A 27,068-nucleotide genomic window follows, 5' to 3' on the forward strand; every position below is an offset into this window, starting at 1 on the left:
ATTTCTGTAACTCTATGGATTTGTGATGGAAATCATGGCAATATTTTCAAAGTCCCAATCTAATACCTGAGCCCCAACAGGATTCTTGCCCCCGCATCTCTGGCATTTTGCATAGTTCTGTAACACCTCTTACTCATGGAACTGAAACCAGGAGTATGTCCGTGTAGTGAGGAACTAGTGAAATTTCAAGTCAAATCTAAACCTCCCTTTTATTCACTCTTGAAAACCTTTTCATTCATGTTTGAGTTTGAAACTTTTTTTTAAAATTTGATTTGCAGACAACTTGCTCTGTTGGCGGGAACAATAAGGTCGCAGCTTTGTTTTTGACTTCACGCTTTTGCATTGTAGAAATAAAGTTACTCTGTAGCAAGACACTCCAATTAGATGCTTCACAAGACTAACAAGGGCATCTACCTTCAGCTTGGCTGTTCTATCCTCTCTTTTCCTGGTCCCCTTCCTCCTGTTCCCTAAATGCTTATTAAGAACAACAATTGGAAGAGCAGATGTGTAAAAAAGAGAAAGAAGCAATCTCATCCATACAGCCCATAAACCCATGAGTAGGTTTCTTCTGTAAACTGAATAGAGAGCTGCTTTCCTCAGAATACTGATTGTTTGAGAGGCTCACTGCTCAGTGCAGAGCAATATCTATTCTCAGTGCAGTTCCTGGTTGCTACTTTATGGAAAGTGTCCTTTCTGCTGTGCATGACAGAGATGGTTCTCCTAGGTTAGATGGAGCACTCACATCTGTGTGCAGAGGCCCACAGAGCAGGTACACTGGGGAATAGTCACAAGAGGACTATTCAGATATGTTTTGTGTCATATTCAGAGAGGGGATTTTAGCTGGGTAACTTTGCAGTGAGTTCACACATAGGAATGCAAATAGGATTTGAAAGTGGTAGGCACGCATGTCTTGCATGCCTGCACCACCTGCCTTCTCTGGGCCATAATCACCTTTTCTGAGGGGCTGTATCAGCCACTACCTCTGTCTGTAATAATCAGAGTAGCACTGACTGCACTGTTCATTTATTCATACAATCATCATCTCCCGTAGCGAGAGCTGCCTCCCTTAAGGCTACAGACTTGAAAGCAGACCCACCTGCAGACTGCTGTGCTGGCAGCTGTAGAGCAGGCGGAGAAGCCAGGGCCAGAAAAGCAATCACGCATTGTAAAGCCACTATCGGGCTCTGTTTCACAGGTGAAGAAACTGAGACAGATGGAGGGCAAGTGAATTGCTCAAAGTGGTATGAGTAATATCACTGGCAATGCGCAGACTTGAAACTAATCCTGGCTTAGGCCAGGTTCTGTGTAACGTGGAATAAACTGGACTGCAACATCTGTGGGCTCCTCACTCTTCCCCCAGAGGACTCAATGCAGACAGCTGGCTGCAGCTGACACTTGGTTGCACCGCTGTGTTGGCTCTGATCCGACAGTACTGCTGGGGCACCTTCCTCTTTCTTTCTCCTGAGGGTGTCTATGGTGAGAAAGTAGCTGATTCTTTACACAATAGGTGCTCTTTCTTAAATTAACATAATCTCTTCTGGGTCTTGGCCCCGTTCAGCTCAGTCTTCACTCTTTGGGCACATGATGTAGTTGGGTGACTGAATAATTTATAGGTACCACCTGGCAGGAGCACAGACACTGACATTTAAAGAGTCAGTAAGGATGAAACAAAGGCTTTGTTGTTTGTTGATGCTCCAAGAATAGGCTGCAGTGAGAGCAACCAAACCTCGTATTTCCCCTCTTCCCCTTGTCCCTTTGGTACCCCCTCCCAATCCGCTCTAGTCTGAAATTTCCACTTTTTTCTTTTTCCTTCACTCCCTACAATTGGCTACCTCGTGAGAGTGTGAAGCTCAGGTGCTCCATGCTCTAATTGCACAGAGGTTTCAGTACACCATGGGCAAAAGTTGAAACTATTACCTTTTTTGTAGATGTATTGCAGTGTAATGAACTCGGACTCTCCTCTACACTGGGAGCCTGAGGGAGCCTCATTCCTAGACCTCTGAGTACCAGTTTTCTGCCCAATTTCTTCTTTCCATTTGCCTAAGTCTAAGCATCTGCTAGATCCCTGTCTCTGACTAAAGAGAGCCCTGTTTTGGACTTTGACCTTCCTCCTAGACCTCCAGGTTGGCCAGGCCCCGAGCTTGAGCAGACTGTTCAGGTAGGCATTCTAGTCTGGAGGGAGAGTGAGGGCTGTAAAGGAGAGATGCAGTGGAAATCATCCCAAACGATACTTTTGACAGCAGTTTAATTACCCACGATGTGATGCATACCCATCCTGGACCACATCTAATCTGCCAGTTCTTCTTGTCTTTCAGGAAAAATGATGGGGCAGAAAAGAGCCATACAGATTATCTTGTGGTGGGGCTAGGGCTTTTATGGCTCATATGGCTCTTTTATGGCTCACATGGCTAGGTCAGGCTATGACTCCTTGACTTTTCTAGTTACTCAGACTTTGCCTAGCTGTCCATCATCCTAGGAACCAGCTATTTTCCTGAAAACTAATTCTCCCTACCAGCACTGCCATTGCAACCCAGTACCTTTGGCAATCCTAGGACACTTCCCTTACTGTTTGGTATGCTTGGATCTGGCATAGATAAACTAGGAGACCTTGCTATAGCTCTTTGAACAGCACAACCCTCTTTGCACTGATAAGCTGTTAGGCTAAAGTATTTGAATGCTTTAGGTGATGTCCTTCACTTTTTAAAAGAGACAGACAGAGAAGAGCACAAATACACACTCAGAAACTGCCAAATGATGAAAAACAATGAGGTTTCTAAAGTTCTCTTTATGGATTGATAACTTGCAATCCAGTGTTAGCAGTATATTGCTCGCATCTCCAGAAAAGATATTTAGAAGGAAGAGGGAAATGCACATTTCGGAAGCTAGATGTACTGGAAAGGATAAATAGCTCCATCCCATAGTAACACCAGTCAGTCAGGCGTGTGCTGTGTCACTCAGTGGAGGAGTGTCTGCTCCACTGCGCAGCACCTCTGCTGTCGCTGACAGTAGCTTCAGTCCTGTATTCCTCACTTATCTTCCCATCGTGATTCTCCTCTGCACCTTCCATCCTTTATTATCAGGCTGCTCCCTGCTTCTGGATTAGAGATCAGCTCTGGGAGTACATCCCCTTTCTCAACCGTGCCTTTTGTGCTTCTGTGCCTTTTGCAGTCTCACATGCTGACCACTTTCACACTTTTAATCTCTTTAATTTGTTCCCTCCCCTCTCCTCCCCTGCTGTTTTCAGCATTATAAAGTGTTTGGCACATCTTTGAAATACATTTTTAAGCTATAATCATATTTTCCTCAGGTTGTTATCGTTTTAGCCATCTCACAATGCCAGCAGGGAAAGCGAAGCTAGCACACGTAGTGATCATCCCAGGAAATATTCATGTCAAAATCAGAAGCAGACTTCAAGATATCTCAGTCTCCGTGCATGGCTCTGGCTGTCTTGCAGGGCATGGACACCACACTCTGCTCCGAGCCACTCACCGGGTGGCAGCTCCTGCCATCACAGATCAGCCAGTGGGATTGGGCTGTGTGGAATCTGCTCCAGTGCAAAGTCAGCTGGGGAGCCAAGCTGGTGAGCTTTGTACTGGTCGGTGAGAGTAATTCGCAGGATCCCATGGCCATCCCAGTTTTGGGGGTACCAGCAACAGCTGGCTCCACAGCAATATTCTAAATCTTTTCCAGATGCTTGAAACATGTGCCTGAATGCTACGGACTGGGCAAGAGGGAAGGATGTGATAAATTGGGTAGATCTTTATTTGCCCCTTCTGACCTGTGTGACACTGTCATTATCTGGTGCTGTGCTTTCAGAGCATGAGCAGGCTTTGTGTTGGCCTTAACACAGGGGTGACTATAGCTTGGCTACCTGGAAATACATATGTTCTTTGCATTATTGTGGGAAGTGTAACAGAAGGCAACAAAATTAAACATTTCTCCCATTTATGGAGGGTAGTCTATGTGTCTGCTGTATATTGCTCCTCCTTGGACAGAGCTGTTGAATGGCTGTCAGCAAACTGAAGGATTTTAGATATAACAGAAAGCCAACCTAAACTTCCCTCATCTGGTCTGGATAATCTGACTGATCTCACCATTCCTGCTGAACAATGGAAAATTGCCTGAATATTTAAACATGTATTGTTCTTAGGGAAACAAAATGTTCAGCTAGTTTGGTTGCCTTAGCAACATCCACTTCTAAAAATACAAAAGAGACAATTTACAAAATAAGTGAACGTGTAGAGCAGACAAGGAGAGAAAATGCTTCTTTCTCCCTGACCCAGAGCAATTGGGTTGTGGGCATGAAATGCTTTCATTTAAATCTCAGTGAAGGACTTAGGGCGTATCTTCATACACTTGTTGAACAAGTTTAATTTTTAGTAGTTTATAACATGACTAATGTTAAACCCATACAAGCCCTTGTGACATCTCTTTTATATTGGCTGCAAACTGATTCTATTGGTGGTACATTTAGAGCAATGTGAGCGAAGGAAGCACAGGATGCGCCAGAAGTAAGCAGCAGGTCACAGTGATGGTTGCTGTGTGTCGGGGGGGCAAAGGGGCTAAAACTGTAATTAATTAATTAAGAGTGATCAAAGACTAACCTGGGGTAGACCTTGCAAACGCAAGTAAAAGAAACAGCAGATTCCTTTGTGACATGATGTGGAAAGGACCTGTGCATGCTTGGGGAAGTTAATGAAGGGATCATAGGTGTGACCCAAGGACAGCATGAATTAAATGAGTAACACTTCAGTTTTCAGTAGTTCTGACAATGGAGAACACAGGGCAAGTGCTGTGTGTATAGAAAAGGAAATGACTGCATTTAAGATGAAACAAGAACGTAAGCATCTTGATCAGCTCCAGTAACAGGAACCAGAATATCTCAGAATATTGAGATAGTTGGCACATGAAATGGCAAGTCTTCCAGGGCGGATTTTTAATTAATCTATCAAGTTGGTGGTGGCACTGTCTGACTACAGAATAACAGATGCAGTACTTCTGTTATCTCTAAGAAAAGGAAAAGAGTGTAATCTAGGGAAATGCAGGCCCATTCTTCTGACTGCCACTGTGCATACAGCTTTAGAGCCAATCTGTAGGAGGGAATAATAAAAAAAAAACACAGAGGCAAATGAACAGTGAGGTAGAATGCAATATTAGTTTGTGAAAGGCAGAGCATGCCAGAATAACTCGATATTTCTCTTTGATAAGACAACTACTTTGGATAGGGGAAATGATAGAGATCTTATCTGTCCAGACTACGTTAAAGTACTTGACACGGTGCCATATGTAAAATTAATAGCTAAAACAGAAGTTATAAAAATGTTAGAAGGCAGATAAAGAGCTGGCTGATGGGGAGACAAAGGTGGGTTGTATGGAAAGGCAAGGTATCAGGTTGGAAGAATGGAATTAACTGGCTTTGCTAGTGCATTAGCTTTAATATGGAGAAATTTGTAGGCATCCATAATAGCAACATTGTGGTGGCTCAACAGCTGGAAATGCCAGAGAAGGACACAAGCTTATACTTAATAATATATTACATTGTCATCACGGTAACTGTGAGCCCCAACATATTGCAAATGTGAAAAGACAAATAATACTCTACAATGTGTCCAGAGAGAGAAGGAAGAGTGAATAGTGGTATGCAGGACTCAGGAGAGATCTTCATCTGAAAAATGGAGTGCAATTGTTGTCGCCTACTTACTAGAAATAGGTATTCCAATGGGAAGAGGTGAAGAGCAGAGCAAGCAGATGATACCAGGAGGAGGGAGACTCCTAGCCTATGTGGAGAGACTAAGAGAGACAGGCTTTTACAGCCAGCAAAGTGAAGGATGAGAAAGGCTGTATTTCCTCTCTATAAATGTATTGGAGTATAAAAATCAGAAGAAGGGGAAGTTATTAAAGCTGAAGGATAATTGTATTCCAAGAACAGGTGGATATAAACTGACCATAAAGGAATTTAGCCTGGTAATTAGAAGAAAGATTCTAGCCATAGAGCAATTATGGGAGCCATAGAGCAATTATAATTATTGGGAGCAGTCTCTAATGGGAGAGGCTAGAAAAGGAGGCCAGCAAGAGAATTTCACTCAAATGAAAGACGTTTTGTACTGTGGCTTCCTGTGATAGCAGTCAGTGACCACAAGGTTTCTACAGCTTTATCTGCCTAACCACAAATCAATTTGATGGCATCCATATCCAAGAGGTACCTAAACTTAAGTCTGTACTTTGACCATAGCAGTGCAACTCAGGGTGCAAAACAATGATTCACTGGAAAACGGCGGAGAGAGAATGACAGTAGGGAAAGGAAAATACTATTTCAGCAGAAAGCCCTTATCCTTCCCTGGTACTGAGGGACACAAGAAAATACCACTTTTGCAAACTGGGGATACAGCCCTGTGAAGCTGATGCCAACAGATGGGGCAAACCAGCTTCCTAAAAGTATAGTGACTGCATACACTGTGTATAGACTTATCTTGGAGACAGACAGAAACAGCTCCAACTCTCTCCCAGCCTGTTTCTATTTGCTTTCCCCCATGAACTGTGACTTTATTGAGGTTGTTCAGATGAAAGTCTTTTTTTCTGGATGTTGTTCACTGACAAGGTGGTTGCCATGCTGTATTTATGGTCCTCCTGACATTTTGTGATAGTTTCTCTCACAGAAACTTTTTACAGAAGAGGAACTGATGTTCAAGCCAAGGGATGACTTGCCTGAAGTTGTTTGGAAAGTCCATGGTAGAACAGATTGTCTACCAAATTTGTACTCCCTGCCTCATCACAAAGCCAGTGTCTCTGGTACCCTTTCTTCCTTGTTTCATTTTCACCTTCTACTTTAGTCTGCTTCTGTCAAGCTCACTCATGTGCTTTTCAGTCCCTTCTTCTCCTTGCCAGCTGAAGCACGTGGCTCGGGTGCCCTGCTGCAAGCCTCTGCCCTCTGATTTCTCATGGTTCTCCATTTGCTCCATCCCTTGCTCTCACGGCTGCAGATCACCACAGCAATAGCAGAGGGCTGGTTAGGATGAACATAAAATAAAAGAGTAATTGTGACTGTAGCCGAGGCAATATGCGTGTACAAATGAGAAGTAGGGCCTTGGGAGAGCCCTGGGCAGGTTTCTTGGTTTATACAGTGGATAGAATCTAATATGACAGACTTGCCAGATCTTGCTCATCAAGGGTAAAACTCATACAATTAATTCCCACCTCATTCTCTCCCTCAGCAGGCAGCTTTTGCTCTGTGTTTTCTCTGTGGCATTGCAGCTACTGTCTCCCCTGTGTCCCCCATCCATTCCAGGCACAGCCCGTAAGTGGGATCCACTGAAGAACATCTGGGGTAACAGGGGTGCCACAGAGGAGGACACAGACCTCTCGTGACATGACGTGACAATGGCTCACTGTCATGTGAGCCAGTCGGCCACGTGCAACTCGCATCAGTATAATGCATGGAAGAGAAAAAGGGTTGGCAGAGAAGAAAGCAAAGGCAGTGGATACAGCAGTTGCTATGCAAGACTGTTGAAATGATCTGAAACGACTATTCTGGGGGGATCTATAATGCAAGGGAACTCACATGTGTGCATCCTTCAACAGGCAGAGTGAGCTGCAGCTCATCTCTACATGTGCTTTCATTTGGAAAAACAGCTAATTATATATCATTCACACTCTGCTATAATTATTCTGTCTCCAGAAACAAATTTTATGTGCAGTGTTGAAAGGGTCTGTCAATGCCACTGTAGGCCTTTGGGTGAGTGAGCTTGTGCAAGCCTGATGTTTTGAGTAGGGAGAGTTTCTCTGAAGTATCAGAACTTTTTATGTGTTTAAGTTGTGATGAGAAAGGAGACCTTTCTCACCATATGTGTGTCTTTCCAAGCAGGGAGTCTTAAAAGCAACTGATACAGTGAACATGATATCTGACTGTACAGCCAGTTACAGAGATTCTTGCCTTTCACAATCTTCCTGTCACTGTCCCATTTATATGGATGCAACTTTTGGTGCAATTGCAGCAATTGCTTACAAGGGAAACGACTCAGTTATGTATAAATGTGGTTAGTGCCGTAAGTGTCTTGAGAAATTATTAATCATAATGGAGCAGATCTTCAGATGAATCAAGTTAATATGTGTCTCAGAGAAAAGTGTGCAGGGCAAGATGACATAAGCTAACAGAGAGAGAGATATTAAAACGGATCCAAAGAGAATGTTATGAAAAGAAATTTAGAGTTTGCTCTACCTGTGCCACAGGTATGTGTCCCTTGGAGACTGCTATAGTGGCCAGAGATTTATATGTGCTCTCCCCTATCTAGTCCTAAACAACAAGAGAAGCAAGAGACATAAAGCTGGGCCTTTCATGTCAGTGCTTATGAATTTGCTGTCCAAAGACCACAGGTGCTTGGTAAGACATTAAAGGTTTTCTACTAATGCTGTAACAAGACGCTCTGAAAAAAAATACACACCTACATTCCTGCTCACAAGCAACAACAAAAAGGAGAGAGAGAAAGTAAATTTATACTTATATAAATTTAATTTATATAAACAGAAGGAGGAAAAAATAAAGGCATATACAAAATTTTAGTCTAATTTTTGGTTGTTATAAAGGAAAAGCATTGAAATATGTCTTTTTTTTTTTCTTTCATAAAGACTGGATTGGTAAGAAACACTGCTATACTCTGCCTCAGTGCAATCCTTTTGGTCACCTTTCTGCCTGATTTGTACCGCAGACTCTGACAAAGCTCGTGCCACAGATCTGTCTCTCTCCCTCCCTTTCCATCCCCTTTCCCAGCTGAGGAGCTCACACATTATGGTGAAGACTTGAGGGCTCAGCTCTCACTGTCTCCACTATCGCACTTCAGTCTTATCCCCCGGAGAGTTATCACTTTCCTGATTGGCAAGATAATTAAAGGGAAGCCCACTTCACACATCAGCTGCTCCCTTTGCAAAGCTTCATGCGAAGCTTTCTGCTTTATTAGGGAGAATTCTTCCCCGTTAGCCAAATGAGTGATATGGGCTCATCCCCTTTTATCTGAGGCATCACATCATAGTGACAGCAAGAGATTGGAACCCTGTGATCCAGTGGTCAGAAGTGGTGATCCCGTGACGTGATCCTCTCTCCCTTGCATGTGTATTCCTGCTTGGCCTTTTTCATCAGGCTGCCCAGCTGTCACATCCCCTTCTCTGGTGGTGATTTCCAGCTGCCGGTTTCCTGCTACCCCTTCTCTGACCTGTGATTAAAGTGGCTGTGGGAGTTTGCTGGCTCTGGGAACTGTCATCACAGGCTTTAATGAGTATGTGGTGATGTGGCAATGCATCACCTTACAGTACGGGGACACAGCATAAGAAAGAGGAAGGGAACAAGTAGTGAACTAAACTCCAGCAAAGGTTGTGTCTGCTCAAGGACGTGGTGGCAGGCAGCTGCAACACGTGTAGGTTTTTGTCATGTAGTTACGTATGTCGTGCTCTCCTACACTGATTTCCACCAGGTGGGAGAATCTCCAAGGATTAAAGCTAATCTCAGTGGGGAGACCCCAGGATTTCTCTCTGTCAATTACAAAACCTACCCAGCTCATCTGTTACCAGCTTTTTGCCTGTACCTTTGATCACAATTACTGATTTCTTCCTAAAACTGGGGGCAGATATGAGTAAGACAGTAATAATGCCTTTACTCCTCTTCCCCCTCTAGGAAGGAAAAATGGTCACGAACTTGAAGATCCAACTGTCTAAGGCCAGGAGCTGAGCGTGACTCCCTGTTGAAGACAGACTGTCTTGCTCAGCGACTGCTTCTGCTCTCCCACTGTCAGAAAATGTCCTGAGCCCAGGAACATCCCTGCAGGCAGACACTAGTTCCTCCTATTGCTTCTGCTGCACGGCCTCTGCCTGGGGCCTGGTAGGAGTATGAAGTGAAACTTCTATTAGAGTATAAGTGTAGGTCATGAAACTTGGTCTTGAATGGGCTGGTGCCTGCCCTCATGCAGAAAACAGCTTTGTTTTGAGATATTTAAGAAACAGTTCACAGGTCCACATGGAGGAACAGGGAAACCTGTGTTTGTTGAGCTTATCTGTCTGAAGCCAAGAACTCCTCCAAAGTTTCAAAGATTTTGGAGATGGGGTGTATGATGTAACTAGAGGCTTATACTTTCTAGCTAGTAGAGGTTGTCCTCAAACAGGTCTAGATGGCACTGAAGTACATAGCAGTACAGTACATCCACCATGATGAAACTATGAGCAAAATTGGTTCCTGCAGGCTTACAAGTACAACAGATCTCTACAGCCAAACTCGGACCCCAGTGAAATCTTTCTGTCTCAGATTTCAATAGAGACAGGATTTTGCCCCCACATCTACTTTCATCAGAATAACCTTTTTTGGTCCTGCACACTGCTCCTTAGCCAGCACGCATCCCAAACCAGAGATCTGTCCAGTGCCTTCTGCCCATTTAAATCCCTGCCCATCTTCTGCAAAGATTCATTTAATATGAGTTACTGCTTTTTCATTATACTCTTATTTTAGGTATCTGTAAGGCCTTCCATAATCTGCCTGGCTATGCTATCCCAGCCTAAACTGGGTCACTGTTTTTGTTGCAATTCCTTTCCTATACTGTACCCCAGTCATTTCCTTACACCTCCATTCCCTCTGCAGTGAGACTGCAGGTTTCTGAGGACAACCCATCTAGAGGCACTAAACCCAACAGGATTATGCCTACCAGAAAGCTCTGATTCACATCTGCCTCTCAATGGTGAGAGTCCCCCATCCCTTGATGACCCAGCTGATGTCCCCACAACTGTGCATTCCCACAGAGGCATCCCACAGAGGAATCCCACCCAACCCTTTGCATTCTTTCTAGAAAATCTGGCTGGATCACAGCACTGCTGTGGGCATAAGAAAAGCTGCCCTGAAGGTTGCCTTTAAAGCCGCGAACTGATGACGTTGTCAGCACATAGTGTTCATTCCCAAGTCATGAAGTTTATTCTGGGACCACTTGAGAGCTTCAAAGGTCCGTCCCCTTGCCAGGAAAATATCTGTGCTGTTGAGCTCTCCTTCAGATTCTCTCCACATGCCATAAAGGAAATGTTCAGAAACCTAATCTGAGGAGGATCGGGCTGCGAATTCTCCTGTCTCCATCGACTTCATGAGGCACGAAATCTGAGGGTGCCGTATGAATCAGGCGGCCTTTCTAATGCACACCAGCTGTGTCATGTGCCTCCAGCAGGGAGGCAAGCTCTCATGTGTCCCCAATGCTTCAGACTCTGCTCTTGTTGGTACCCTGCTCGCTGAGAAGGACCCTATCGCCTGTAGATAGGACCGCTGCTAGGTAAGCAAATAGGAATGACATGTTCTTCCCTTGGGATAAGAGTGAGAGATGAAGGATGGTCTTGTGACTGAGGCACTGAGCTGTGACTCAGAAAAATAAAAATTTCTGTTCTCGTCTCTGTTGCTCAATTCTTGAGTGACCTTGACAAGTCACAGTTCCCATCTTTGATCTGGGGAAGATATTGCTTCCTTTTTCCTTTCTCTAATCTGTTTCAGTCCTCACTTTTTGTGACAGACTATCCTCAACAGTATGCTTGTGTGTCATCTAGCACAGTTAGCCCTTCACTCTGGGTGAGTCTGTGTGCTATTATGATATCCCTAAGCAGGAAGAGGAGTGGAGCCTAGGGCATGCGTGGGCAATGCACTCATCCTGACAGCTTCTTGCTGGTCCTGTTCTTTAGGCACATTTTGACTCAGTAGAGGCTGTCACAGTCTCTTGAGCACGAACCCCTTGGTCTGAGCTACAAATAACTACCACAGCCTCAAATGGATAAACACCAGATGCTAAACATTCACTGTCAGATGCTGCATTGTAAGTGAAGGCAGATAGTTAACCTACTTTGGGTACCTCGTCCAGGATGTCAAGATGTGCCCTCAGTTCTGCTGACACAGACCTGAGGAGATAAGCTAAATCAAGCTACATAGCCCTCATGACAGAGAGCTTATGTGCCATCATTTGGAAGGCCACGGAAGTGCCAAATGCCTTGACAGGATTTGGAAAGGAGATGACTTCAGCAAAGCAATGGATGTTTTGGAAATTATATGTAAAGTGCCTATAGTTGTACAGGGGATGTCTGAAAAATGGAAGCCACTTCCACAAGACAGAGAGTGCACGGAAATCACCTGGGAGAGGAAGGAAGAATATGTGCCCATGCAAAAGAGACATTTCCTCAGTGGAACATACCTCTTGGTAGGTTTTTTCTTGGGCTGTATGATCCCAAGTTAAATCAGCTATTGAGAATGAGTCTCCTCATTTTTTCAATGCCTGGAATTCCTTGAACTCCTGTCTCTGAATAACCCCTTCAATGCTATGTGATTTCAGGTATTCCTTGCTGACAGCAAAGGCAGATTTAGGGAAAGGGACAGTTTTACAGAGATGCTGTAGGCTCTGAAGGACAAGGTCCTCTTTCATCAGGAAAGAGCTTTACAGGCTCTTCCTGTTATTTTGATAGGCTAGTTTGAGACTCAGTGCTGGCTTAGATCTAGCATGAAGCTATCTTTGCTTCAGCCTTTCTCCCAGACCAGCCGTGATGGATGCCTCAAGAGCTCACTATGGCAGTTACCACCAGCTTTCCTTATTTTATTGGGAGTTTCTCAGCAGTCAGAGGTTTTGTGTCAGAGTTATGGGTCAGCTTTCTTTTTATTTAGTTAGAGCATGTTTCCCTGACAGTTGCAGAGAAGAGCTTTAAAATGTTAGAGGTTTAAAAACTAGAAAAAAATTTTAAAAGAATTCCTGATTTTGAAAAAATAGTTTTTATGTTAATATCATCATTACTGGTTGCCCCATTTGTGATTTTTTTAACAGATTGAGTTTTTCAGAGATTCTGAAAAGGGAAAATGAGATAGTAGCTAGTGTATTTGTGTAATAAATTTTCTGCAGGATTTTAAGGTAGCTCAGGCAAGAAAGGTGCGATAGGTTAATTGCTTTCAGTGTATTTTCTTCCCCAAAAGTTGTTCCCTTTGAAACAGAGTGCCCGAAGTAAGTGCAAAACTTCACAAAAGTAACTGGCTAATGCAAGTGAAGCTGAGGGCTTCTAAGCGTTAGGCAATCTGCATAGATAAAAAATACATTATAAAGTTGTCAGAATGGATCACATTGGGATTGCACATGTGTTTTGGCATTTCCATTGGCACGCCTCCACGTTTAAACAAGCCGTAAAACATGGTGGTATGCTGCGACAGGGTGTCAGAGACCGCGCTGCCCCGGCCCGGGAGTCACCTTTGCCTCTGATTCCTGCCGAGTCCCCTGGTAACGCACCACAACATTGCTCCACACACGCAGGCCTTTTGCTTGACCTTCCAGACAGGCAACAATGCCCAGCCCCAAGTCCTTAATTTAATCTTCGACTGCGGTAGCAAAACCAATCGGACCCTAAAATTTCTTCCTTGAATAAATTAGCGACAGTTTAGTGTTGTTTTTACCACAACACAATTTGTTAACAACTCTTAAGGGCCTTCGCTATCAAAATACCCCACTGACTCGTACAGGCTCCACCACAGATTACGGAAATACAATCGCAGAACAACAGTCTTGCACATAGCTTCAGTCCCGGCTTGGTCTACCATGCCTAGTATATCCAGTCTGCAAATCTAGACAGCATCTAGGAACTCTCATGGTCTCATCCCGCAGACACATCAGCAGTCCCACCAAGCCCCCAGGAGCAGCCAGTTGGTGGCTCCTCACCTGCCTGCAACCGGCCAGCAGTCCAGGGGCAGTTCTGTTGATGTTACAGTGCTTGGCCATAAGCCCTGGGGCAGGAGTGAAGTGCTGTTGGATGGGAGATTGCTGGGTAGTGGAGGCATGGAGTTGGGGCATTGTGGTGCCAGGGCACTCAGCCCAGCAGAGCCTTTCTTATTTTGCTAACACAATCAGGAAACGTTCGCTGCCCTTGATGCAAGGACAAGGTAACTGCTCTGTTACTGTTTCCCCTGCGTGTAACTTCTCAAAGGCTCCTCTTCCACTTCCATCTGCTTCCTGATAAAAACATACCAGCCTCTGAACACAACGCTGATGAAACCTCATGTTTTCTTCTTCCCTCTAATATTAAGTGTATGGTAATATAAGCAATAGAAGGAAGTTTATGAAGGAGCTGGCTGAAGGAGGTGTATGAAGGACCTGGCTGTCTGTTGGCGTCTTAGTCAGAACTGTCCCTTGTGACAAAGTGCATGGCAACTCTACTTTGCCAGCCTGAAGGTTGAGGGGTTTGCCAGTTGGATACTCTTCCCCAGGCTAGTTGACACCATGTGCAGTCTCCATCACAACAGCATCCACACAAGCTGTAGTCAGGACCAAGTGGTCATAATGGTGGCTTCTTTCCACACCTCACAGGCTGCAGTGCAGTAATAACAGCACCTCTTTCATTTCATTGTCTCCAGCCTTAGTAAAAGGATCACCAGCCGAGAACAAAATGGTAAAGAAAAGGCTCTACCAGTGAGACAAAGCTGATTTATGGCCTAAAGGGAATACGAGAACAGGTCTAAATGGTCATATTGGTATGTGCTTGACTCAAGCCCTACAGCCATCCACACTACTTCCCTGCTGGTGCTTATCTGGGCCCATTCTGGTGTTTTTCTGGCTCCCCTTGGTGTACTTGAGGGCTGCCACCACAGAGAGTGCAATGGTGGCCTGAAAGAAGAAGGAGGAGTGCAGCCATCCAAGCCTGGAGAGAGAGAGACAGCAACAGCACCTGGGAATATAGAAGCCTCAGTAAAAAGAGAGAAGGTATAAAGAAATTGGCAGTCCTATGGTGTAGAGTTGAAGTTCTCTTAACCCAGGATTTATGATGTCCCATCAGTTATGAGAAAGGTGGACTATTTTCCTCATTTTGTTGTTCCTGCATAGGCTGTATATTATGAAAAGACTCTCTTGGCAGTGGATTTGCATGAATAATGTGGCTGTACTGTACCCAAGTAAATCTCACTTTGTTCTCAAGCAATCCCAATTGTTGTTCATGCAGTCCTGGAGTCTTAAAATGCTGCCTGCCTGGCAAAAGTTTGGCTTTGGTAATCAAAAGGAAGTAGGACAGGAATCGTGTAGGACAGGAAACCCTCTTCAGGATTGCAAGGATGTGGAGATTCTAAGGTTGCACAAAACAAACTTCACCCACTGTGGAGCTGTAGTTACTTCTGCATTCAACAGCAGCTGTTTGGTACTCTGTGACACCATGACGTACCAAATCCTTCCAGGAAATTGAAAACAGTCAAGCAGACACTGCTAGGACATTCATGGTGGGAGGAAGTACTAGGAATTTTGATTGAGGTATACCATTTCCAATAGTGACCCTCTAGAAAAGGCATCTTTAAAGACTTGGTCTGTTCTTGCTTTTACAGTGCATCAGAGAGCATCTTCAGAAGTGTAAGACTGCACGATACCATGTGAGGGTATTGGATCAACCATTGAGAAGGGTTTTCTTTAAGGTCTCCTATCCAAATACTCATAGATGTAACTCAATGAGGATGAACAAGCAAGACCACAAAAAAGTGGAATAAATAAGTATTGTTTCAAGTCAGTGAGAGAATAACTAAACAAAACATGCTGAGCTCTTTATTTCTAAAAACTTAGTCAGAGAAACCAGTCACCAGGCAGCAAACACCTCATAACCTGAGGATCTCTAGAAAGAGAATTGTGGTGTAAACGTGTTTTGTAACTAATTAAACTGGGAAAAAAAAATATTTTTTTTTTTCAACTTAAGATCCTCTCATTACTAACAGGAAAAAACAGAGAGGATGCTGTGGTAGCTTGAAGCTGCTGGTGTGACTAAGGTAATTAAAGCGGCCCATATGGATTTCAGACCACCCACCTACCCACCCCAGCCCTTAGTCAAGTCAAAACAAAGCATTACAATTTTGAAGAGTTGCAGCTATGGAAAAATATAGGCCTCTAAAAAGCTTGTTATTAGACGCTGCCGAGATAATTTTTTGATGAGCATTTCTGTTAATTTGGCAACATAAATAAATCACCAGGGTTTTTTATTACAGTATGTAATGTGAGGTGGAGGCTCTTTAGCAGATATTCCCCTTCAGGGCTTGTCTCTCAGGCGTAGGAGATGCAGGTGGCAGGGCATGGTGACATCTTCTCAGGGTTGCCAGTTTTCACACATTTATCTCAGTGACCCAGATTCTCCTTGCTACGATGTGGTAAACCAGGAATAATTCCACAAAAATCACTGGTATAGGGCCAGTGTGAGGTCATCACTGGAATGTGAAGTCACAAGCAGCTTCTCCCTATAGAGTAGCAAGGGACACCCTGCTCCCAGACAACTGAGTTCCTACAGATGAGTGAAAAAAATCTGTGGCTTAAGACTACTGCTCCTGCACATTACAGATGGTCTGCTGTGAAATTTTCCAGTTCGAGTGATCTAAATGCCTAATTGCCATTTACATGCAAAATTAAGCAATTTGTGCCATGCCTACAGTCAGAAGTTTGGCAGCTGTTTATTTTCTTGGCTTGTAAACAGTGCCTTTATCATATCACCAAAGACGGTACTTGTGTCCCCAAATGTGACTTGTTGGCTGAAGTCAAAGTGCCCAATAGAAGGTCAGCCCGTGCTGTCCTCAGAGCCTGATACGGTCTTCTGCAGGAACACCTTTGCGGAGCAATTCTAGAGGCTGTTGCAACACTCAGTAAACTGTGGGAATGTTGTATCAAATTCCCATGGCTCTGTTGTCCACTAGGTGTTTTCTACCTCTTCTAATGTTTTCGTGTCTTTGTAAATATCCACTGTTTCTTGTGTCCCTCTTCAAGATGATAATATTCTTGGTTCTGGTGTGTAAATGGATCATGCAGCCTGAGGAGACCAGACGTGGGTTTCAGGAAAACGCCTATGCCAGTGGTTGCCTCTCAAGGGGAGGAAGACAAGGAGAAGGTCTTTGAGGCATTGCTTCATTATAGTAGGCACACCTGTGTTTTTCTGACTCTGAATGCCTTGAGGTCTCAGTGCACCTCTGTCCTCACATTTCTACTGGGGCAGGTCATCCTTTTACTTCCTGCCCTTATGGGATTCCTCTTTCCTTAGCCAGAAACTTTTGGATAGGATGAGCTCTAAGACACAGTCTAAGTCACGCTTGGGGGTTTTTTTCAGGTCCACATCTGGCAAAACTAAGTGGGGAGGCTGGGCATTTCAAGGACAGATTGGTAGGAGAGACCAGTTTTAAAAAAAAAAAATAGAAAAAGAGACAATAGAATTGTTCTTAGATTTGTACCAGTACTCAAGAGGAGAAGTTATTTTTTCATTCCTAAATATTTTCTGTGACCTTGTGGGGAGATGCACGAAGGTGTTTTCCCATCTTTGGAATTGCTCAGCTTCAAGCTATCCTTGTGGTCCTAGCTGTCAGCTTGTAGCAATAAAGCAGAGAAGACTGATAAAGCGAGTCCCAGAAGAAAACTGAAGGAATGTGGCAGTAGCTGTCGCTCTGGCTGCTGTGGAGAGAGGTGGCTGTGGCTCACGCATCTCCCCCATGGCTAACAAAGAGCTGGTGGGAGCAGATGCTTCTGGGCTCATCCCAACCCATTTACTGCCCACCTGCTTTCAGCATTTATCCTAGCTCAGCTCCTCCTCAAGGCTGTGAAAAGGAATCCTCAGCAGAGAGAAGCAGCAGAAGTGCCATTGCTAGGGCCAGGGTTAAAGGATCAAAGAACCTGGGAGCAGTTTTGAGCCATTGGGACTGGATTCACTGACTGTCTGTTCCAAAATAATTGATAGCGCTGCAAATTAGTGTAATTCTCTCTCTGCTGAGAGGAGATTAGCATCCTCCACAGGCAGTCAGGTCTTTGAAACCTGATGCAATGTGTTCCAGCTTCTCACAACACAGAAAAAACAAGCCTGTAAGAAGGTCATTGCTGGGTTTTGGATCTTTTTTGCTAAGATGTTATTAAAAGTGGAGCTTTTTATTTCTGTCATTTTAACTTGCACATGAGACACTGGGAGATGGATATTAAGACACAGATAATGACTCAGGAACGTCAGGCAGGCAGAGCAGAGCGAGCTCTTCAGTGCAAGAGCAGAGAGAGAGAATAGCTGCAGCAAGTACATTTCAAGGTCAGCTCTGTGGAGGAGAAACAAAAGGCTGTAGACTTTGAAGGCTGGTGGCTCCTGGGTGTAACTTTTGCCTGCTTTTGTTAAGTGGGACTGCAGGGAAGAATCCTGCATATTGTGACAATATTTCAGGACAGCGAGTTTTGGGAAGCTCTCCAATACTGTGACAAGCCAAATCTCAAGAAATGTGATAGATGAATCTCCAAGTGTTGGAAATTATGAGGTTTGTCTACAGAGAAATCACAGTGGCTTTAAATATCCTGATAGATTTAAAGCTCTGTGATCTCTCCTTTACTGTGAATGAACATTATGTTTGTATAAAGGTGTATGATGCCAATACAACCATTTCTGTATGTGAAAAGTAAAAAAAAAAAAAAAAAGAAAAAAGGAAAAAGAAAACACACTCCCAACTGGAATAGTTATGCCTGTAGAAAAACATGGCTTGAAACAACTTAAGCAGAATATGTGGATCATACCAGAAAGCTCCAAAAAGCTGCATTATAGTCATTAGGAGATGAAGTTTATATCCTTGACTAAGACTAGATTTGAGACTGAAGTAAACTGATTCTGTCCCTTCTCCTGGCTTCTGCTACAGCTGCTAGCAGTAAGGGGCTGGGCAAGAAACTGGCCTAAAAGAGGGATTATTTCCCATTTTTTTCCAGCCCCTCAGCAGCCACGGCTGTGGAATTTGTTCTTGGCAACTAGATATATAGTAGCTTTGATAATTCACATGGAAATTGATTTCGTTAGGTTGAAAGTCACCCAGATAAACTTCTTAGCAAGTTTTTGCTCAAGTTCCCCGGCTTCTCATGTAAACATGAGCTGATTCTGGATTTTCTTAGACTTTCTGAACTGAAACAACTTTTCTGGGGATAGATGGGGTGAGTCTGCAGAGGTATATACCTTTCTGTAGATACGTATCTGTTTGCCACTTACTGTGGGAGCGTGGGCTTGGGCTCCACTTCAGTGGCTTATCAGCTGATAGTGGAGTTTCATCAGATTCCTAGTTTAGCCTGTATTGACTTCATTTGCCTCATTCCAAATATAATTCAGAAAACGTTATTCTAGGCAGCAGTGACAGCAAGGGACTTCCTCATGCCATCATCTAGGTGTGCAGGGGAGGATATCTCCTACAAATAGATGTTACAGAGTTAGCTGCCCTGGAAAAGAATAGCGTTCCCCAAGGACCTAACGGAAGAGGGGGAAAAATCAGATGAGTGACTGGCTGAGTGACTGAATCCCACTTTATGAGTAGATGGAGTAGAGGTCTCCAAATAAATAATTCACCTGGTGCAGTTGCTGGTATTCTGAAAGGGAAGCTTTGCCTGCCAGACTGCTGGTTTTCTTGTCTGGCTAACAGATGAACTAGAAGTTTCAGTGTTACTTCTCCATGATGTTTCTTCATAAAACCCACAAATACGTAAACTCACTGAATAGTCACTAAATTTCATCTCTCTTAAACCCGTATTATTTTAGCAAAGTTGCAACCATTTTACAGTAATGCTACTAAATGTATCCAAATCTCTCTTCTAGGCTGTGTAACTTAAAAGGATGTTAGGTATTAGTCCAAGTGCATAAGCCTCGCTGGCAATGAACTGTACATTACTGTAGCTTTATACTGAATAACAAAGATCTGAGTAGCTGAGTAGCCTACGTGCACGAAAAGAAACCTAGCTTAGTCTCTCCCACAGAGAACTGTTGTGTTTGGCTGCAGCATCTGTGCCTCAGTTTCTTCCCTGTAATGAGACCAGACCCGCTTCTGTCAGGGGCTTACAGCTTTCTGAATGACAGACAGCTGCTATAATTGTTAAGGTTAAGAGCAGCTCTCTTGCTTGCACGAGAAAAACTGAAGTCCACAAAATAAGCAGCTCGTCATCTGAAATATTTATGTGTTCATCCCTAAAAAAGCACCCATCCTCTCAAAAACTACGGTGAAGCAAAATACATTTACTACAGCTTAGAATGGCTACCAAGGGCTTCCTAATTGATTAATGTGAATTTCAACTTATTTTCTTCTTTAGATCTCTTTACTGCATCTTTCTTCTGTAGAGAGCAGGTCAGCCCTCATGGAACATTGAATACATTGTGTGCAATGCATAAAAACAGGGTCCAGTGCAGAAAATGAGTTCCAGTGTCAAAGATCTTGCATTAAAAATGCCTATCCAGTGGCCTGTTCTTACGTAAGTTTATTCGGATGTTTGAGGAACTTAGGAGAGTAGAACAGCAGAAATACACAGATCTAAATCTTAATGCATTTCTTTGGCTACTCTGTGTCACAGTGGATGCTTAACGATCAGAATTAGGGATGAAAAAGGAAGGAAGAAACGATAATGTAAGCATTAGTCCAGGATTCAAAGACCTGCGTTCAGTTCTTAGCTGTTGTGCAGTTTCAGTCTCTCAACGTAAAACACTTTTAATAGCTGTGGCCTTTCTCTTTGGGATGTCTTATGAAAGTGGATGCATCAGCATCAAGAAAATATCTAGGTACGATACAGCTGCATAAGCCATTAATGTAAGCAATGTATTGAACAGTGTATTGAACAAACCATTTTTTCCATAGGCCATATTAAAAACTATGGGTCATAGAAATGATGAAGTAGTGTGATTTTCCCCTTCCATTGATTCCCAGCATTTCAGCAATTTCTGTAGCATTCTTGTAGTCCTTTCAAGGTTCCTTCCCAAGCCAGAAGGAGACTCAGGTGTGCCTTCTCTGCTTTGCACATGGGATATAGAGCATCAGGACACGGTGAAGAGGTGGTGAGAAAGTGTTGCACAGACCCATGAGGGGACAGGAAATTCCCTCTGATGTCTCTGTCCACCCGGGCTGTTGTAGGAAACCCAAAGCATTGGAGTTATGGATGTGTTTCTCACGTTGAGCTTTTAGGAGCTTGATGAAATTGCAGATACCCTTATTTCCTCTTCTCTGAAACCTCCCTCTTAGCCTTAGCTAAGATAGCAAAGAATGCTTTTTTCATTGAGAGGGAAGATAAAAAGGGAAGGCAAAAAAGTGGGAAAATGAAGTTATCTTTAAAATGTAGTTGGAGCTGACGATGAAGTAAATTTAGCTACTTGGTTGCTGCTTTGCAGTTGTTTGTTTCTGCCATCACCCACTAATGTAGTTGAAAGGCTAACCACTGAAGTCATTGAATGCCTTCTGAATTTATTCTTTCCTCTGATTTATATCCAGTATATATTTTCATAAGTTGGGCTGTCGTTACATTGAAGGTACAAATTCTGTCCTTTTTCTAGAGACTAAGTGTCTAAGAAAATAAACGCACACAATATTTATAGTATCACTCGCAGTGTATCTAAGTAGACCTAGAGTCTAAAAATACCTATTTTAATTAGTGACCTCTTGGGGGTGAGCTGAGAGCTCCATTTTTAGTTACAAGATATTGGAGGACGTGGAACTCCAGGACAGTTTCAGGGCAATAATGTAGCATGGATTTTGGTATCATAGATCCTAGCCAGGCAGAGGAGTGGGGAAAGTTTGTGACTATGCTGTTCAACATCACAGCGGGCTTGCACTGTAACTACAATGTGACTGAGACATCTTTAAAGTCACAATGTTCTATATTAAAAATCCTGGTGATGGCTAAGTCATTAAAACATGGGGGAGTAAGAACTGCTAAAGCCTACTGTTCTGGGAAAGTAATTATATATTAAATACCTAAATGCAGTTACATTTGATGGAAGGTATTGGTTGATAGGATACTACCTGCATGGAACTGGTCTTGTAAAGGATAATTTTCAGTTAATCAGTGATAAAAGTACATTTTTTTTAAAGCGGTTACATTAGAGAATTCTTTGAGTTCTGCTTTTGTGTTCCCGTTGGCATAAATGTGAGTGTAGTCCTAAAGTGAAAGGCAAAATAACAGTACGGTGTTAAATTATTTGCCAGATTTATAGTCTGTCACATCCTGCTGCCTGCCTAGCCCTGTTGGGCAGGGTTAATGTTGCCGTGGAAAACTGAATTTAAGACTGTCTGATTTACTAAATATGAATCTCAATCTTAACAAATATCATATTAGGTAAGTGGGAGGATGGAGGAGCATTTACCTTGCACAATGCTATGAAAAAGTAATTGTAATTGAAAAGCAGTTGTGTCTTGTTATATTTACTTTTATTGTTCTGTTTCATTGCTTGCCTCTAGATAGATGCAGATGTTACTGCAGGGAAGGAGCTCATTTGCTACCAGGAGTACCAGCCTGCGTGCATGCTCTGAACCTAGCCAGCTTGCTCCCTTTTCATTAAGCATAAGCTACTTCAAGTTTTTATTTACTGCTGCATTAGGGCATTAAGGGAGAAGATAGATAATATTAGCTTATTCCTGTGCTCCTGCAATAATAGCACTGCACCGAATTTGGAAGAGCAATGCCTGGTCCTGAGAGTAAAGGAGATCAGACTGGGATCCACAGGCTGGAGTTTTCAACAGGGCATAGAGGAGCCAGTACTTGCTAGCTCATGAAGCGCCCTTACACCCTTGTTAAAGTACCATGTGCTGTGCTTATCTCTGCATTCCTAGTTATTAGCTCTGGGTGGTTTAATAGCAGTCAAGTTATTGCTCCATACTATGATCAGTATGATATACTGTTCACGTGCTATCAGTGTGGGACATCAGGGCCATTTAGGGACACATATAGCTATCAGCAGTAGGTTAGGTTAGATGGAGGGCTTGAGCTAACTTTGCTGAAGACAATGTGAGTCTTTCCCATGACTGTGATTTTAAGCTAGATAGAGCCATATTTTGGCATGAAATTTATGCATACTTCTTAGAAAGTGTCCCTGCAGGATAGAGTTGAAACACAATGTTGGAGGAGGGCTTAAGAGAAACTTGTACCACTGTAGTCAGTGTTACACTTAAGAGGTTGTAGAGAGGTGGGGGTCAGTCTCTTCTCTCAAGTCACAGGAGACAGGATGAGAGGAAATGGCCTCAAGTTACGCCAGGGTAGGTTCAGGCTGGATATTAGGAAAATTTTTTCAGTGAAAAAAGGGTTATCAGACATTGGAATGGGCTGCCCAGGGAGGTGGTTGAGGCACCATCCCTGGAGGTGTTCAAAAGACAGGTTGATGTAGTGCTGGGAGATATGGTTTAGTGATGGTGATGCTCTTGTTTGTTGTGCGGGTGTCTATTTTTGTCAGTTAGGTTGACAGTTGGACAAGATCTTTAAGGTCCCTTCCAACCTAGAAGATTCTGTGATTCTGTGACTGTTCTCTCAGACATACAAGCTGGCCTGTTCCAACTGTTCCAACTCCATTTACAGTGGGACCTCTCTCTTTTTTCTAAGGGAGGTGGCATTTTTGGTGGTTTGTCCCTTTCAGATGGTCTTCCTCCTCCAGCTGTTGTCAAATACACCAAACGGTTATACAACTGCTCATTTGTTATGCTGTTATATGACCGCATTTATAGAGACAAAAAGCCCAGTTGGCCTGAAATGGTCTCTCTTTCTCAATGGCAGGAGCACTGGCAGCAGCAGCAGGTACTTATTAAGAATATCTCTGGAAGAGAGAGGAAGAGCAAGTATGCCTGTATGTATCACTTTGCACACTGACACTCCTCCCAAGGGAACTGAGGAAATAAGACAATTAAACTGGAAAATGGCAGTGTTGAAGATCCTTCAACTGCTGCCAGTCAGTTTTCTGCCCCAGTGGTAAACATTCCCCTCCACGTTGTGAGTGTCTGTCCCTGTGTCCCCAGCTCTTTTCAGCCAGTGGGAACTAGCACCAAGGAGTCAGCATATCTTTATTACTGGGAAGTTACACTACCTATGTGCAGATGCTGCTGTTAACTTGAAAATGTAGCTGTGTAGTGCCAAGAGCAAGAAACAATTATAAAACTGGGATTCTTTTCCTGGGTCTGCTGCTATTGCCTGATCATTTGACTGTAGTTGGTGGAGGCATCACAAAAGACACACCAGCAAGACTGGTACAGATAGTACTCTCAAAAGACGTAGTTACTCAGGTGACCAGAAGGAGCTGCTCAGGTGCATTCATTGCAGGTTAAAAAGTGCCCTTAAAGGTAAATCTTCTAACCAGTCACAGAATAGGTACAGCAGTGGTAATAATTTCTACCAATTTCAAGTGTTCAAGCTCTGACCCTAATTAGACTCTATGTCATGGTATCTTTCCTTGAATTCCTACCTACAGGTTGTAACAATATGGCTTTATATGGATAACTCTCCACCAGGAACCAGATGAGGTAGTTAATTTGCTCTGCAGACTTCTAATTGCCTATTGAAATTAAAATAACCTGTGGCCACAATAAAATTAAAATTGAAATTAATTGAAATTAAAATAACCTGTGGCCACAATACCTTGGGCTGATTTCTAGTTAGGTGAAAGCATGATAGGTCCTATTTGTATATATTTGAAGAGCTGGGAAGAGGGATGGGTTTGAGATGGTAATGTTTGCAGATAGTTAGTTTGTTCAGGCTAGATAAATCTTCAAAGTGTGAGAAGCTTCACAAGGGTATAGCCAAAGGTATGTGGATGGGCAGCCACTGCAAAGCCAAAGTGCTTACTACCACTGACTGTCTCATTGTTCTTAATTAGAACGATACTTTTCAAACAAGTTCTATCTATTGTAGATTACAGGACAAATTTATTCCATTTCTTGCATTTTTCCCAGAGCTTGGCCTCTCACAGAAAAAGGACCATGGGCTGGATGATCTTGTGTGAACTGATCTGTACCAAAGACTTTAAAAGATAAAGGGCTCTGTAATCCATTACCATTCTTCTGAATCTTTCATATTATTAAATTCATCTCATTATAATTCCTCTTTTCAACAGGAAGCTATCAAATGGATCCCAAGAATGTTGTCATTCTGACCCAACTCATTCAAATTCACTTATCTGACGATAAAAACCATAGCCGGAATGCACCAGCTGTACAGAAGAAGATAAATAGTTCAGATGTCTATTTGGAAACACTGTAAGTAGATCTTTTCTCTCCAGTAATGTAATTTTATCTTGCTGTATCTAATTGCAGGTAGTTGCTGAATCTAATGATGAGGTTGCTCTGCTTGCTGTCTTACCAATATCTCTGAAGTCTTAAGCAATGAGAAAAATCAAGATTGTTTAAAATTGTCCTGAGTGATTCCACTGTTGCACAGAAGGATATTTTTTCTTGGGCTTTCATGGGTCGCAGTAGTTCAAAACTGTATTTTCTTCTTTTATGGAAAAGAAGTTCTAAAACCTCCTGTAAGATGAGAAGGTTCATGAATTGGTTCAGTAGTCAACCACTGACACGTGAGACAGAGACTGAACTAGCCAAGTGTTCTCTTAAACACATCACCCCCAGAGGCCATTTCTGACACTTATAAAATGTAAAATTATTATGTGATGCCTTTTTTACTGATTTACCTGTGGTTTGCATAAGAATTTCTGTCTGCGACAGCAAAAGGGATAATGGGTTGCTCAGCACTTTTAAAGCAGATCAGTGGCTTCATATTCATGGCCAGTGTGCCACCTGGAATACAACCTGGGGGTCTCCTTGACAGCCTTAGACCTCCAATACTTGAGCAAGAGCTGGCTCACCATTCAGCTGTAGGTATCTGTTCCATTTGTAGCTACCCTCGTCTTATTCAGCAAGTTTGATCCCTGCACTAGAGGGCAGTCAGAGTCAGCTGCACCAGCTGGTAGCTGTGTCACTCCAGCCCCAGGAAAAATGGGAATATCTGTGAGGAGATGGGGCTGCCAAGTCTCTGGACTTGCCTTTTAGTCCTTCAGCCTCTTAGTATTAGCCCTTTGTCGGGGCCAGGAATGAGCAGCACAGGCACTGCCATTTCTCATCGTGAATGAGAAAATGAAGTGCAGTGGCTGCTGGATCCCCCTCCAGAAGGTATTTATGCAAGTTGACCCCTCTTCTTTGGCTATTCTTAACCACAACTTTGCAGTATTGGGTATTTCCTGGGCCCATCTCATGAATTTTTAGTGTAGATAAATCCAAAGGGAAATAACGGGGTAGGAATGAAATGCTGCAAAAATTGCTGGATTACATGATTCCATGTAACCATGGAATCATGACTTGGACAGCTGTCATTGGTTTCAATAGACATTTGAGTGCCTGGGTTTGTCTGGAAAATCAAGTGTGGTATGTTTACATAGTCTTTTATACCCAAGTAGAAGCCATCAAAGAATTTCTGTCACCTACAAAGCTTTGTGCTATTCACAAGTCCAATTGACTTGCTCCACATCACCTTCAGGAAGGGCTACATTCATGTGTTTGGAAGGTCTTGCAACACTTCAGATCCTGTTTGAATTCTAAGAAAGACCCTAGGAGTATCCATTCCCTTGCCTGCTTTCTCCCCAGGGTGGCTGAACATGCCTGGCTTCTGGCTGTGGTTTGGGTATGGACTATTGGGCTGTACCCTGTTGTATGTGGAAGGCCAAGGGCAAGGGACCTGGTAGATCCTTTTCGAAAGAGTGTGGGTCCCATGAGATAGAGTTCACCCCAAATTTGGAAAGGAAAGCCATCACGTAATAGAGGAAGTGTACGTGAAGCACACAGCAGAGAAGAAAATGGAGTTTGATGGCAATAGGTATGGGATACTGGGTAGTTGATTTATTTAGGAGAAAGGAATTTTTCTCCCTCATAGCCAGCACTGCACCATCTGTGGCATTCAGAATTTGCCTCTTGAGAAGCAAGCATTGCCTGATGCCTCAGACAAGATATTAGACTTGGTGGCTGCTAAAGCAACTTGGCCTAGCAGATGTTGTGGCATGTTGAAGAGAGAACCCTGGCAACCATCTGCTTGGAAATTCCTGCCCTCATATGCCCCCAGCTTTACAGCACCACAAGCACAAGGAAATCATATCGAAACAGGAACCTCACATAAATGCCATGCTGTTGAGTGAATGGCAGCTTTTCATAAGGAGCAGTTGACTTTGCAGACCAGGTCCAAATAGATTCTGGGTAAGAGTTGATCTTTTTCCATCAAAAAGCTGACAAAAGCCAGAGACACAGATGGCTCTTTTGTCAGCTCTGGTTGAATGCCCATGCCACCAAGCCATCTTGGTGAATCCTC

At 43.3% G+C, this 27,068-nt stretch overlaps 1 long non-coding RNA gene across 2 annotated transcripts in view; it reads left to right on the forward strand.

The window, feature by feature from the left end:
- Positions 1-27,068, forward strand: part of LOC106890975 — a 131,845-nt gene that overhangs the window by 39,295 nt on the left and 65,482 nt on the right. Inside the window, exons 1-2 of one of the 2 annotated variants that reach the window (XR_001412604.1) lie at positions 11,072-11,288; positions 24,832-24,973. This is a non-coding gene — a long non-coding RNA (uncharacterized LOC106890975). Of the gene's footprint in view, positions 1-11,071; positions 11,289-24,831; positions 24,974-27,068 lie in introns of those variants that run through there. The other variant, XR_001412603.1, reaches the window with a different exon arrangement.

Source organism: Calidris pugnax, unplaced genomic scaffold (assembly GCF_001431845.1).
Source record: "Calidris pugnax isolate Ruff unplaced genomic scaffold, ASM143184v1 scaffold95, whole genome shotgun sequence".
Classification (NCBI taxonomy): Eukaryota; Metazoa; Chordata; class Aves; order Charadriiformes; family Scolopacidae; genus Calidris; species Calidris pugnax.